This window comes from Myxine glutinosa, chromosome 9 (genome assembly GCF_964187855.1).
Source record: "Myxine glutinosa chromosome 9, kmMyxGlut1.1, whole genome shotgun sequence".
Classification (NCBI taxonomy): Eukaryota; Metazoa; Chordata; class Myxini; order Myxiniformes; family Myxinidae; genus Myxine; species Myxine glutinosa.
Genome location: NC_136269.1, coordinates 86,927,960 through 86,942,115, shown reverse-complemented (window position 1 = coordinate 86,942,115; position 14,156 = coordinate 86,927,960). Strand labels below are relative to the sequence as shown.

Sequence of the window (14,156 nt, the reverse complement as noted above, 5' to 3'; positions counted from 1 at the left end):
CTTTGGGATCATTGTCCTGCTGTAAGACCCATGACCTTCGACGGAGACCCAGCTTTCTGACACTGGCTTGAACATTGCACTCCAAAATGCCTTGGTGATCTGATTTCATGATTCCATGCACACATTCAAGGCACCCAGTGCCAGAGGCAGCACAGCAAACCCCAAAACATCACTGAACCTCCTCCATGTTTGACTATCGGGAAGGTGTTGTTTTCTTTGAAGGTTTCATTTTGTTTTCTGTGAACAGAGATGATGTGCTTTACCAAAAAGCTCTAATTTGGTCTCATCTATCCACAGGACATTCTCCCAGAAGGATTTTGGCTTGGTCAGGTGTGTTTTGGCAAACTCCAGTCGGGCTTTCTTATGTCTCGCTCTCAGTCCTGGGTCTCCCACCACATAACCCCCTTTCATTGAGTTGGCAACGTATGGTGCGAGTTGAAACTGTCGTACCTTGTGTCTGAAGGTCAGCTTGAATCTGTTTGGCAGTTGATCAAGGTGCTTTCTCCACCATTGAACAATCATTCGCTGCAATCTTTGATCAAGTTTTCTCTTGCGGCCACATCCAGGGAGGTTGGCTACAGTGCCATGGGCCTTAAACTTCCTGATAACATTGCGTACGGTGGACACAGGAACATCAAGGTCTCTGGAGATGGACTTGTAGCCTTGAGATTGTCCATGCTTGGCTACAATCTTATGTCTGACCTCCTCAGACAATTCTCTGGTTTTCTTTCTTTTCTCCAAGCTCATTGCGGTACACACAGTGACACAAAACAGCAGAATGACTCCTTTTCTCTATTCAAACTAGTTGAATGAGTGATTTTTATATTGCAGACACCTGCAACTCACCACAGGTGAGTTAAATTCCAAAGTAAAGGAGAATCACCTGCTTGAAATTTAATAATTTCTAACAACTTCTAAAAGGTGCCAATAACATTGTCTGGGCCATTTTAGGATTTCTGTGTGAAATAAGCTAAGGTTTAGGAATTTTTTCAGCCTTTTTTGATTTTGTTCCACTGTAAACCAAAGAAATGCATATGTGGATACCAAAATATTTCTTAATTTCAACTATTTTCTGGAAGAAATGGTGCATTATTTGAAAAGAGAGCAAGGGTGGCAATATATTTGGCCACGACTGTTACAAATGCTTGAAATCTATCTCACCCACCCTTTGTAAAAGACACAGTGGAATATTTTACGGTCACCAACTAATGCGAACAGATCAGACACACACTGTTTAACATCAATCCGAAAGCCCTGCATGTGAAGAACGAGAGGCAGTTTGTACTTTCGTTGAGAATCTAACCCAAGCTCGTGAGCTCAAAAATAAGTGCGCTACCACTGCACCATCCAGTCGGACAACATTAGCTGATGCATAAGGCTGGTGTTAGCTTAACGGTTAAGGTGGCTAGCTTGAGATCTTAGGGCCCTGAGTTTGAGCCCCTGTCAAATCCGTTGAATTAACACCAGGTGGGCTGACACCCTTCCGAGGTCGGCAAAATGAGTAGGCACCACCAAATGACTGGCTATAGAGAGGCAATGCATCAGCGGCAGCCACACCCCCAGAAAATGATGCAACCAACAGCCACAGGCTGCACACGAACCACCACCAGCTGATGCATATAATGCAGCATTTATTAGTGCAATACATTCTGACATTAGCAATCAGCATATGACATCATGCAGCAAAGTCGAGGTCCAATTTGGTTAGCCTGGTTTGTTGTTTCAATCTGAGCAAACGGCTCATGTCATTCATGCAAAGCTGGAATGTCCTTCATGCAAATTGCATTCAACCTCCTCCATGAGCCTTCGATCACTGTTGAAGAAAATAGTTCAAATCTACAGGTCACTGTTTGCTCAAAGCATATATTGACTTTACTTTTCGCCAAATGCAAAACTTCTTTTAAATGACAACTTAAAATGTTTGATCGCACTTCCCAAACGTTTCTTTCCTGCACAACTTATTATTCTCCTTCTTCTTCTTCCTTCCCCTTCCTGGATCCCTTGCAAACAAACCCGTGCCCCATCGCATTCACACAGTGCTGCTTTTCATCAAACTTTCCACAACCCTGAATGTGATGTCTGTCTTCACTCTGCTGACCATGGGCCATTAACCTGTTGTCTGAAACCCCTATATTGCTCCCCCCTCACACCCCCATGTCGTGACTGTGGTGAAAATGTAAGTTGAACCCAGGTGTGACGCTCACTTAAACCACTGGGCGGAGTCTATAAGACCTCGGGACGTCCGCGACTCGAGGCCACTCCTGCGACTTTATACAATGACATGTAGAATTGAATGGTACGTACCCACTTATATTCTAGGCTTGCTTGCATTGACTGATATATCCAATCTTTCTCATATGATGCCTTGATCCTGACATATATGTTGCATGGTGTATTTTACAGGATGATGTTACGATCTAATTGAAATTAAACCTATCTATGGGACGAGTTGTGGATTTGGTTGATTTTCACAACACTTAATTTCAATTATGATCTTCGGAAATGGCGGGACACGAGTCTTGCGATGGCCGGATGAACGCAGATCACAGACGAGCGTTCCCGACATTCTCCGCGCTCCTGCGAGGCCCACCTCGGAGAAGAATGACCGGCGGAGGACCCGTCGAGCTAGCTCCAGCTACGGAGCTCCGACTACTCTCGCCGCCGGTCTGCCTCAAAAGGACCAGATGCGATGGGGACCTCGCAAGCCTTTTGCGGGACCGCGTCGTCAAAACGCAAACTGCTCTCCTGAGGCCCGAACGCCGGAGCAGGCATGACGGACTCCGGCAAGACGCCTGGAGAACGATGCTACTGGGCAACGTCCTGCAGCCGAAACCCCGTCGGAACGACGGACCCGCTTGGAGCCGACGGCCCGACCAACTGATTTGCGTGCCTCGGCCCGAGATGAGATGACCACGCGAGTGTTCACGACTCCCTTGACTGTCATGCCGCGCTCGGAAGCACCTCCACGCGCGGCTGCTCGGAATCACCTCCTCCTACGCGACGCCGCACGCTGCACCCGTCGCGTGCACTACTCTGTGCCCGACCGATCGCTGCTCGGAAGCACCTCCCCGCGCGAATCGCGCGCGCTGCACCCGTCGCGTGCACTACTCTGTGAGGCCTACGAGAGGCCTACGATTCCGATCGCTGCACGACGGAATCACCTCCTCCCACGCGAAGCCACGCTGCGCCCAACGCGGGCACCACTCTGCGAGGCCGGCGATTCCAATCGCTGCCCGTCGGAATCACCTCCTACGCGCGAATCGCGCGCTGCCCCATCGCGGGCACAACCCGATCAATCCCTGCTCGGTGGAAATCGCGCACTGCGCCCTTCGCGGGCACCACTCTGCGAGGCCGGCGATTCTGATCGCGGCTCGTCGAAATCCCACCTACGCGCGAATCGCGCGCTGCCCCATCGCGGGCACAACCCGATCAATCGCTGCTCGGTGGGATCACCTCCTACGCGCAAATCGCGCACTGCGCCCTTCGCGGGCACCACTCTGCGAGGCCGGCGATTCTGATCGCGGCTCGTCGAAATCCCACCTACATGTGGCTACTCAACGAGGCCGGCGAACTCCGCTGCCCGGAATCGCCTCAATGGAGGCTCGCTTGGCACCATGCGAGGACTCGCCGCAGCACGGATGAGTTTCTAAGGACGTCGAGCGGGACCTTCATAGCCTTTCACGACACTCGGGCTTATGCTTATGATAGATGATCGTATACCATGTGTATTCTATATGACTAACTATGTCTAAAACTCCGGACAAAACACGGCCCGAAAGCTAAACAAACGAGACGCTACTTCAGGGCGTGATATGTATTCGATCCTCTGACCCGAAAGCTAACAAACGAGACGCTACTTCAGGGCGTGATATGTATTCGATCCTTTGACCCGACAGCGAAACAAACGAGACGCTACTTCAGGTCGTGCAGTCTATCGCTGCCAAGCATGCTCGCCCTCTCGACTCGGCGTGCTCGCCCTCTCGACTCGGCGTGCTCGCCCTCTCGACTCGGCGTGCTCGCCCTCTCGACTCGGCGAAGCCGCACTGGTTCAACGGGCCGAGCTCAACTTCCGGTTTCCCTCGTACGCGGTGCGCCCTAGATAATACTTTTCGCTCGTCGGCCGGGTTCGTATTCCGTACACCGATCTCGAGCCCGCTCGAATGCTGCTGCCCAATGGACGCGAGACTTTAGATTTCGGAGTGCTACTTTACTCCGTCTGGGGATACCGCTCAGCTGGAACTCGCCGTCAAACCCGCCCGCACGCGCCCGAACCAATTGATGACGTCATCGACTAAATCACGCGTTTGCTTTACAGCACCATTTAACTGTTTCCCGCGCTTGCGTCATCAGAGTTCGTCTACCTGGGAACCTCTACAGATAGCAGAAATACTCAATCTGACCGCCCCTGCCTGAAAGTGCGTGTCATAACGTGGCGGCCTTCGAGGGCGACTAGCCAACATCGCGGACTTATGCCGTTAATCGATAAGGAACGGGGCATTTGGGGGTGCACGGTGACCCCATGACACGGTGACATTGAGCGTTGCGCCCGACTGCCTCGTCTCCTGAGCAAGCCACGTGGGCACCGGCCCGCCGGATCGCCCTTGACTCTGGGCTTGTTGCTTCTAGGACAGGTCTCCTGGCTCGCCTCCACACATTTCGAGACTGCGAGACGCCTCGCCCGGCCGCTGCCTGATTGCGTTCACTCTGACCCAGACTGTGAAGGTCGCTCGACTTCGGTGCGCGGTGCGCGGCTGTTATCTCACACTTCACGACGGTGGGGGGGGGGGGGGGGGGGATGGATGAGTGAGGGGGTGAGATGATGGTCCATCCATCCGGGCCATCCTCTTGGATGTCGATCCATCCATCCGGGCCATCCTCTTGGCTGTCGATCCATCCATCCGGGCCATCCTCTTGGATGTCGATCCATCCATCCGGGCCATCCTCTTGGATGTCGATCCATCCATCCGGGCCATCCTCTTGGATGTCGATCCATCCATCCGGGCCATCCTCTTGGATGTCGATCCATCCATCCGGGCCATCCTCTTGGATGTCGATCCATCCATCCGGGCCATCCTCTTGGATGTCGATCCATCCATCCGGGCCATCCTCTTGGATGTCGATCCATCCATCCGGGCCATCCTCTTGGATGTCGATCCATCCATCCGGGCCATCCTCTTGGATGTCGATCCATCCATCCGGGCCATCTTCTTGGATGTCGATCCATCCATCCGGGCCATCCTCTTGGATGTCGATCCATCCATCCGGGCCATTCTCTTGGATGTCGATCCATCCGGGACGTTTTCCATTTCTCGATCTCAACGTTTTCTCTCCGGGACAATCCCTCCGGGACGGTAGCCGGTATAGCCGATCTTCTCCGATCCCCTGCGCGCTGTGCTGCAGGTCGGGAGATCTGCGCGCTTCGCTGGGAAGGCGCATTTCGGTCGTTTTGTGCGTCGTCGTAACTGCCATGCCGGTCGTTCGGGCAGCCTACGGAGGGCACTCGTGGCAAACGTTTTGCTTGAAACTATTTGCCGGAGCTTGTAATTCGTACGCGCTGCCGTCAGAGAGCGCTCGAGTCTCATGATTTCAAAACAGGGGGACTCCGGGGTATCGCGTAACTCTCGTTATGGCTCTCGTCGGTTCTCTCCCTCGGCAATTCCATGACATGGATCTAATGTGGATCGACCATGTACCCTTGGGAGCCAAGGCAGGTACAGACTTACAGTAATGGACTTACTGTAATGGCCTCCTGTCATGTAATCTTACTTACTGTTACAACTCCTAGGCCGGTACAGACTTACTGTAATTGACTTACACTGTCATGGCCTCCTGTCATGTAATCTTACTTACTGTTACAGCTTACTGTAAAGAGGCTTACTGATTTACACATCTTCCACATCGACACATCTTCCTGTAATGTGTTGCCTTGCGACGAATAGACATGGCTTACTGGTTTACACATCTTCCACATCGACACATCTGCCTGAAATGCGTTGCATTGCGACGAATGGACATTCGCTCTTCGACAAGGTACACCTTATGTAATGAGTTGCATATCGCAAAGGTACACCTTATCCAGCACATAGGCCTGTGAGACTAGACTATTGTGACCCACAGGCTCATCGTCTGCCAGTATCGGACATGTTTGCTAACCAGGCTATGAGTGCGCCTAGAGAACATCTGCCGTCCCTCCCTTCATCTGATACACCCCTGCCTGAAGCGGAGAGGGCACTGAGGTGCCCCTCCGACACCTGCCTCCAGCGGCTACTCCGAAGCAAGGGACTCCGGATTTGGGGACGTCGTACCCGGTAGTTTCCGAACCTGTGCTGGCAGGGTAATTCGCCACACTGACCTCTACGGATGGACCGACTGACCTGTACTACTGATAATGGATTTGTTTCGTATAGCGCTTTCCAGGAAGCCCTAAAGACGCTTTGACAGTGTGCGAAACATAACACAATGGCGCAAAGACAAGAATCAATAGGGATATTTCTTTGACACCCTAATAATGATATAATGACTTCCTCTACCCATTAATGCTGACGCGCGCTCGCTTCCTGCCTAGTGGCAGCATAGTTCTAACGGCGGGGAGAATGTGGTGAAAATGTAAGTTGAACCCAGGTGTGACGCTCACTTAAACCACTGGGCGGTGTCTATAAGACCTCGGGACGTCCGCGACTCGAGGCCACTCCTGCGACTTTATACAATGACATGTAGAATTGAATGGTACGTACCCACTTATATTCTAGGCTTGCTTGCATTGACTGATATATCCAATCTTTCTCATATGATGCCTTGATCCTGACATATATGTTGCATGGTGTATTTTACAGGATGATGTTACGATCTAATTGAAATTAAACCTATCTATGGGACGAGTTGTGGATTTGGTTGATTTTCACAACAGTGACATCCTCCCTAACTCCTATTCCTCCCACTTTTGTAACAGTATGCACGTCCAACATTCAAAGTCTCGTTTCAATGTCACAGATCACTACTTACAAGCTGTGCTGTGCTATTCAAGACATTGTGTGTTTACAGAATTTTTTAAATTTTTTAAAGACATGGGCTAAGGCTCGTAATAGAGCTGACACACACACACAGACACACAAACACACAAACACACCTTGGGGAAATTGCCGTCACTGCGGTCACTTTGCGGGACACTCTGGGTACAAGTGACGTCATAACAATGACGCCACTTTTCTCACCGTACTCAGCAGGGCATTTCCTCAGGAGGAATTTCCTCCTCCCCATGGATGCCAACCAATGGGGACTGTCCATGCTGTACCCTTTTCAAGCAAGGAAGCAGCACGTACCATTTTAAAAGTATTTGGTATGACTCGAACCGGTCCAAACCGGTCGGTCGGTTTTTTTAGGAGATACCATCTCCTTACTGGATGGCCGTTGGCTCCTTTCGTGAACTCATCTGCCCTTTGTCAGGTGTTGTTTTTGGTCCTGGCAGGGTGTGCAAACCAGCCCCATGCAAAGGTAGTGAGGGGTGTCAGTTTAGTCGCCGATAACCTGACCATGCGGCAGGTAGCACTGGGTTACATGGTATCAGTGGCAGTCCCAAAAGACTGACCTGACAAAAAAAGAAGAAATTCTTACAGGATATTCCTGACAACTATGCATCTCCCTGGCTCTTCACATTTCCATTGTGACAGGACTGATGCACACCATGGTGGCATTGCAGTTTATGTCAAGACTCCAGCTGCCACAGTCAATGTTCCACACCAACTCTTCTTATACAACACTTCCTCCTCCCTCTCACCTCCCTCAATACCTACGACTGTACATTCCTCTCCACAAGCACCAAATGTTTGTCTACCATTCACCTAATGATAACGACTCCATCTATACATACCTCTATTTCTGCTAACCTTCATCAACTCATAACCATTTATCCCAACTGCTCCCCTTCTGCGACAATTTTGACTGCCACCATGCTGGCTGGCTGGGTGTCAGCTCAATAACCAACCAGGATGTTACAGCTGAAGGCATCCTCCTTCCTGGACCTGTTAATGACTAACCTTTCATCCAAACTCTTGTTCCTCTTCTGCCCCACTTGGCTCCTCAGACTATTTACTTGTTGAAGTCCGAATGTCAATGGACGTTGTCAGGGAATAGTCATGATGCAACACAGCTGAATGGTAGGCCTTTAGTCTGCTCTCTCACAAAATAACTAGTCATCCAATTACTCAAATTCTGATATTTAATCCACCTGAGAATACTTCACAAAGAGTCTCTCTCTCTCTCTCTCTCTCTCTCTCTCTCTCTCTCTCTCTCTCTCTCTCTGACTACAGAAGTTAGCATCACGTCAAAATGATGTCATAACACCACAGAGTATTTGGAAGGTTTGACACTTGGTTAAGTTTTGGTGAGATCTAAGGAACATTTCTAGGCCTACTGTACAATGGAAATGTGGGATAACTAATTAACTAAGTGTGATTGAAGCTAGGGTGAGCAACAGTCTTTAGGCGTGCACTTGTTAGGTGGCATGCCAGTTTGAGCACATGAAAAGTCCAGAGAGAAATTAGATCTGCTCACCAAAGCTGGTATACAAGTTTGGCTTTGCATTATCTGATGAAAAGTTGAATTCCAGGTCAAACGTCAAGGTCTAACGCATATCCGAGGTTTGTTATGACATAGCAAGACAGATAGATGTAAGAGGGATCACAAAATTTGATATAGCTGTTTATCCCAGCAGATAAACACCGACTGTCCGTGCTAGTGTTATTTTGTGCAAACTTTAAAAGGTGCAAAAGCAGTATTATTTATTTTGGCCCCACCTGCTGTGGCAGGATCAAAAGGTGAAATACAGATAAATGCTTTGGGCACATTACGGGCACATTTTAAAATCATGTTTTAATGAAACTTTGCATATGCAATAAGCATTGTGGGACACATGGAATGTGTAACGATTTTTTGGATTTGACCCCTGGAATCATGCCCCAGGGGGGTGGGTCACAGAAGTCAAAACAGGAAAAACATTTAACTCAAAATTTGACATTGGGTCATTCATGGTGGATCTTTTTGCCATCTTTCAACTTTGGTTTAGGTGGGAAGCGTGAGGATTTGCGATGGCGCGGCATCGACTTAGCTCTAGTTATTTCTTGAAAATATAATGTCTTTTAGGGCGATGACATATTAACAGCAATAGATAGCTTTGATGAATTGACCTGCCATTCGTTGCCACCAAGGAAGCACACAAAGAGGACTAATTGATGCAAATATGTAATTTGTCAAGCAGATACCAGAGAAACTAAGCTGCAATGCCGAACCCAGTATCTTTCAGTTCACCGAAGCAATGAAACAAGAGGAAGATAATGTTCACGATAGACTTCAGCCTGTATTTGAAGCATTCACTGAACATAATCTTGTGTGGCACAGGAACTGCAACACTAACTATATGTCAGTGCCCACAATCTTAAATTTGCGAGGAGACCTCAACTCCATCACCTGCTCTTCCAGAGTCAAGTGCTGCCTATTTCTAGATCATCAAGGTCAAAAGTCTGTGAGATGGCTTGGTAAATATGCATGTTCTGTCAAATAAAAAAAACCCAGAAGAAAGTCAAAAAACTCATTCGGTTGTCAAATTTGCCGCTTGCAAGAATGTACAGTAAGCTGCAGTCGAAAAACATGCTGAAAGGCTCACCAATATTCGGGATCTTTATCTGATTGCTGCAGAAGCAAAATATCATGAAGTATGCAGAACCGTCACTATAACTATATTGTTGTTGGAGATGAGGGAGTTCATGGGAGTTACGGATATGGTGTGAGAAATGGAGAAGGTGAAAGGATTTTGGAGTTTGCTGATGGAGCCGATTTGTTGATTTGTAATACTCAGTTCCAGAAAGAGGAGAATAAGCTTGTTACATACACGTCAGGTGGGTCGACGACAACCGTTGACTATATGCTGGTGCGTAGGCGAGATAGGAGGCACCTCCGGGACACAAAGTCGATCCCGGGGGAGGAGGCTGTTTCACAGCACCACTTGGTTGTCTGCGACATAAGGGTGAAAGGTGCGAGGAGAGCTCGGCGGGTAAAGTACCAACCGAGAATGAAGGTGTGGAGGTTGAAAGAGGTGACAGTGAGGGGGGCATTAAAAGAGAGGTTGAGTATGGTAGAGGATGATGTGGTTGAGCTTGAAAGTGGTTGGATGTCAATGAAAGATAGTCTGTGGGGAGCCGTTGGTGAGGTATGTGGATGGACAAAAGGACCACCGAGGCACTCGGAAACATGGTGGTGGGATGATGAAGTTGGAAAGAGGAATGACGAGAAGAGGAAGAAGTTCAAGGAGTGGCAGAAGGCGAAAGGTACGGAAGCAGAAAAAGCAGAGCATGAAAGTTATAAGGCAGCCAAGAAGGCTGCAAAGAAAGAGGTAGCAAAGGCACAGGAGGCATGTAGGAAAATGTTTGGAGAACGCTTGGATTCGGAAGAGGGTCAGAGAGCGGTATTCAGGATTGCAAAGCAGATAGCGAAAGAGAGGTGTGATGTGATGGGGGTGAGTTGCTTGAAGGATGAAGTGGGACAAGTCGTTGTGGACCCAGATGGAATTAAAGGAAGATGGAAAAGATATATGGAAATGCTGTTGAATACCGAGAATGAATGGGATGGCAATATAGAGAGTAACCCAGTTTTAGGACCGGCAGAGTAGATAACTGAGGAGGTTGAGGAAGCGATAAAAGCAATGAAGAGGAGAAAAGCGGGAGGGCCGACGGGAGTTGTGGGAGATATGTTGAAGGCAGCAGGAAGTTGGGGTGTGAGGAGAATGACAGAGATCTGTAATCTGGTGGTGAAAGAAGGCCACATTCCAGTGGATTGGGAACTGAGTACCCTCGTCCCTCTATACAAGGGGAAAGGTGACCCTCTGGAGTGTGGCTCGTACCGAGCGAAAAAGTTATTGGAGCATGGAATGAAGGTATTGGAAAGTGTGTTGGAGAGGAGGATAAGGAAGAGGGTGAAGATAGACAAAATTCAGTTTGGATTCATGCCAGGAAGAGGAACGACAGACGCGCTCTTTATTGTGAGGAAGTTGCAGGAGAAGTACATGGAGAAGAGGAAGAAGTTGTTTCTTGGGTTTGTTGATCTGGAGAAAGCATTCGATAGGGCTCCACGCAAAGTATTGACATGGGCATTGAGGAACTTAGGAGTGGAGGAATGGTTGATCAGAGTAGTGATGGCAATGTACAAAAGAGCGCGCACAGCTGTAAGGACGAAGGACGGGAACAGTGGCGAGTTTGAGGTGAAGGTGGGAGTGCATCAGGGGTCGGTAATAAGTTCACTACTATTTGTAGCTGTGATGGAGGTGCTGGCTCAGAACGTGAAGGAGGGTTTACCGTGGGAGTTGTTGTATGCAGATGATCTGGTGTTGATTGCGGAAAGTATGGATGGACTGAAGGAAAGGATGAACAAGTGGAAGGAATGTATGGAGACAAAAGGTCTGAAGGTGAATATCGGAAAGACGAAGGTGATGGCAAGTGGTGAAGCATGTGGTGAGGTGGAAAGTGGCCATGTGCTGTGTGCAGGAAGGGTATCGGAGTTAACTCCATTCAATGTACAATGTGCGCTGAGTGGGTTCATCAAAAATGTAGTGGTCTGAGAGGGTCACTAACCAGTGTGGCAGCTACATTCAAATGTAAGGTGTGCACAGAGGGAGCTGCAGATGGAGGAAATGTTGAGTTGGATCTTGGAGACGGCGTGAAGCTGGAAGGTGTGAAAACATTTTGCTACCTCGGAGACATGCTGAATGGAGAAGATGGATCAGACTTGGCAACGGTTGCTGGAGTGAGATGTGCATGGAAGAAGTTTCGAGAACTGAGTGGCGTGCTGATGAGGAGGGGGGTCGTTGAAGCTGAAGGGAAAGGTGTATGCTGCGTGTGTGAGAAGTGTTATGATTTATGGGAGCGAGACATGGGTAATTAACGTAGAGCATCAACGAAGGCTGGAAAGGGTGGAAATGCGAATGTTTCGGTGGATATGCGGAGTATCGTTGAGAGAGAGGAAGACAAATGATGAATTGCGAAAGATGATGGGAATAGAGCCTGTGATTGATGCTGTGAAGAAAAACAGTTTGAGATGGTTTTGGTCATGTGTTGAGGAAGGATGAAAGTGACTGGTTGAGAAGAGCGATGGAAATGAATGTAGAAGGAAGTAGAGGACGGGGAAGACCGTGAAAGACTTGGCTAAAGATGGTGGAAGAAGAAATGCGGGCAAGGGGGTTAACAAGGAGAGATGCAGAAAATAGGGCAAAATGGAGAAGATTGTCATGGGGACCGCAAGGCTACCCCCGCTCTAGCAGGGAAAATGGCCTTAAAATGCATGTTGTTGTTGTTGTTGTTGTTGTTGTATGTAGAACCCAGTATGTCGCAAGATGCAATGCAAGCTATAAATAATATAAAGAGACAGCTGATGAAGACTTGTGCTCGAAGGCGTTCATTGAGCTAGTGGTAGAGATAGATACAATGAGGCATCAACAAAGGGATGGCTTTTACAATGTCATTTGTTTCTGTCACTTCAAGTCTTATCTCGTAAATAATTATATTGAAACTGAGAATTGCCACTCGCAGAGGTTGAAAATTAGGTTGCAGACTCACTGGTATTTCATCAACAACCAAATCCTTCAAAACTTAAACTATTTAGTCCAATGACATATCATTACAAGATGTCCTTAATACAGCTTCCACTGCATATTCCAAGAAGTCACAGGATAAACGGTTTAAGGTGGTTGGCTTGAGATCGCAGGGTCCTGAGGTCAAGCCCCTGTCAGCCGTTGAATTAACACCAGGTGGGTTGATTCAGCCTGTCATCCCTCCGATGTTGACAAAATGAGTACCAGCTTACTGGGATGAATGAGCCATTTGAGTATCCTGCGTCGGAGTGGCGACTTGTCCAGGATTGTGCCCAATAGCCTAGTAAACTGCTTCGGCAGCCCTATATATATCTGAAGATGCAAAAAGGAATGGTCTTCTTCTTCTGGTCACAGGATAAAGCAGAGAAAACAAGGGCGAAAAAGATGGAGATGATCATATTCAGACGCTCTTCCATGCAGCCAGGATATTGAAGATTGATTTTCAGAAATGAGGGCACAAACATCAAACCAGTTGATATAAATCAATGATCTCTGATTTCGAAAGTCAAAGGAAATTATTCCACAAAGCTTATAGTGGCTTTTGAGATGGGGTCATTAAAAACAATGAATTTAAGATGGAAGGATTTGGTGATGTAAATCCGAAATGGATGAATGAAGCGGATGAACAGTACATTGGTCACCGCATATCGCACGGAAGAAAAGAAGATGCCAAAGCACATCAGCATAAAAATGACTATGAGACAACTTAGAGGTTGCAAACAGACCGTCCTCATTTTAAACCACATGGGACATTATTCCCCATATGAATATATCGAGATGGCAGACACATTTGGCAATGGACGTATTAGCACTGTCAGAGAACAATGGTGTTGTCATCTGAACAAAGATTGTTCCAAACATGTTTTTCTCAAATGGCTGCTGATAACAATATAATTGAAGAAACTTTGGCAGATAGAGAAACCAATGCATAGTGTTGCACCAAAGATGGGTCTAACACTGTGTTCTGCTCTCAAAAGCTTCCATTCGCTAACAGTTTGTTACAGCAATGCTCTCTCTGGAATGGACAAGACATCTCTGGACTTGCTGAAGGCTTCTGAAAGGTATCAACAGAAAGGCTTCACGTGGCTTGAGTTAGGCCGAATGTGACACTGCTGCTCGGATCGTTTTGAAAGCGGCTTGGGTGCCTACCATAACTGGCAGGACGCCTCCACTATTCCTTTTTCAAGACAGGTGCTGTGTAGCTGCTGCCGAAATCATTTTTGTCATGAAAGGAAAATCTGTTTGTTCTTATTACTCCAGCAGAGTACCTACCATCTGGGTGGATCGAGTTTGCGCATCACCTGCTGAAAAAAGTATAGTGTGTGTTTTGCAGATGCTTGCGTGGGGGTGTGCTGAAAAGGTTCTATGTTGTCTAAAAGTCTAAAGTGAGCGTTCCAATAGTCATTAGTGTCTAAGGGGATGAAAGAATCTAATCACCCAAGCAAGTAAAAAGGGTCTAAATATATCTAAGTGCTTTAGAGCTCCAAATGGTCAAGAGTCCAAGCTGTCTAATTTGTCTGAA

At 47.9% G+C, this 14,156-nt stretch overlaps 2 protein-coding genes and 1 long non-coding RNA gene across 5 annotated transcripts in view; 2 read left to right on the top strand and 1 right to left on the bottom strand.

The window, feature by feature from the left end:
* Positions 1–14,156, top strand: part of MVD (mevalonate diphosphate decarboxylase) — a 304,225-nt gene that overhangs the window by 6,664 nt on the left and 283,405 nt on the right. The gene's annotated exons all lie outside the window — the stretch shown is intronic.
* CTU2 (cytosolic thiouridylase subunit 2) overlaps positions 1–14,156 on the bottom strand; it is a 162,246-nt gene that overhangs the window by 93,056 nt on the left and 55,034 nt on the right. The window lies entirely within an intron of this gene.
* LOC144893563 (uncharacterized) lies at positions 2,233–2,445 on the top strand. Its single transcript, XR_013624467.1, has 2 exons — positions 2,233–2,296; positions 2,404–2,445. It is a non-coding gene; the product is annotated as an uncharacterized LOC144893563 (long non-coding RNA).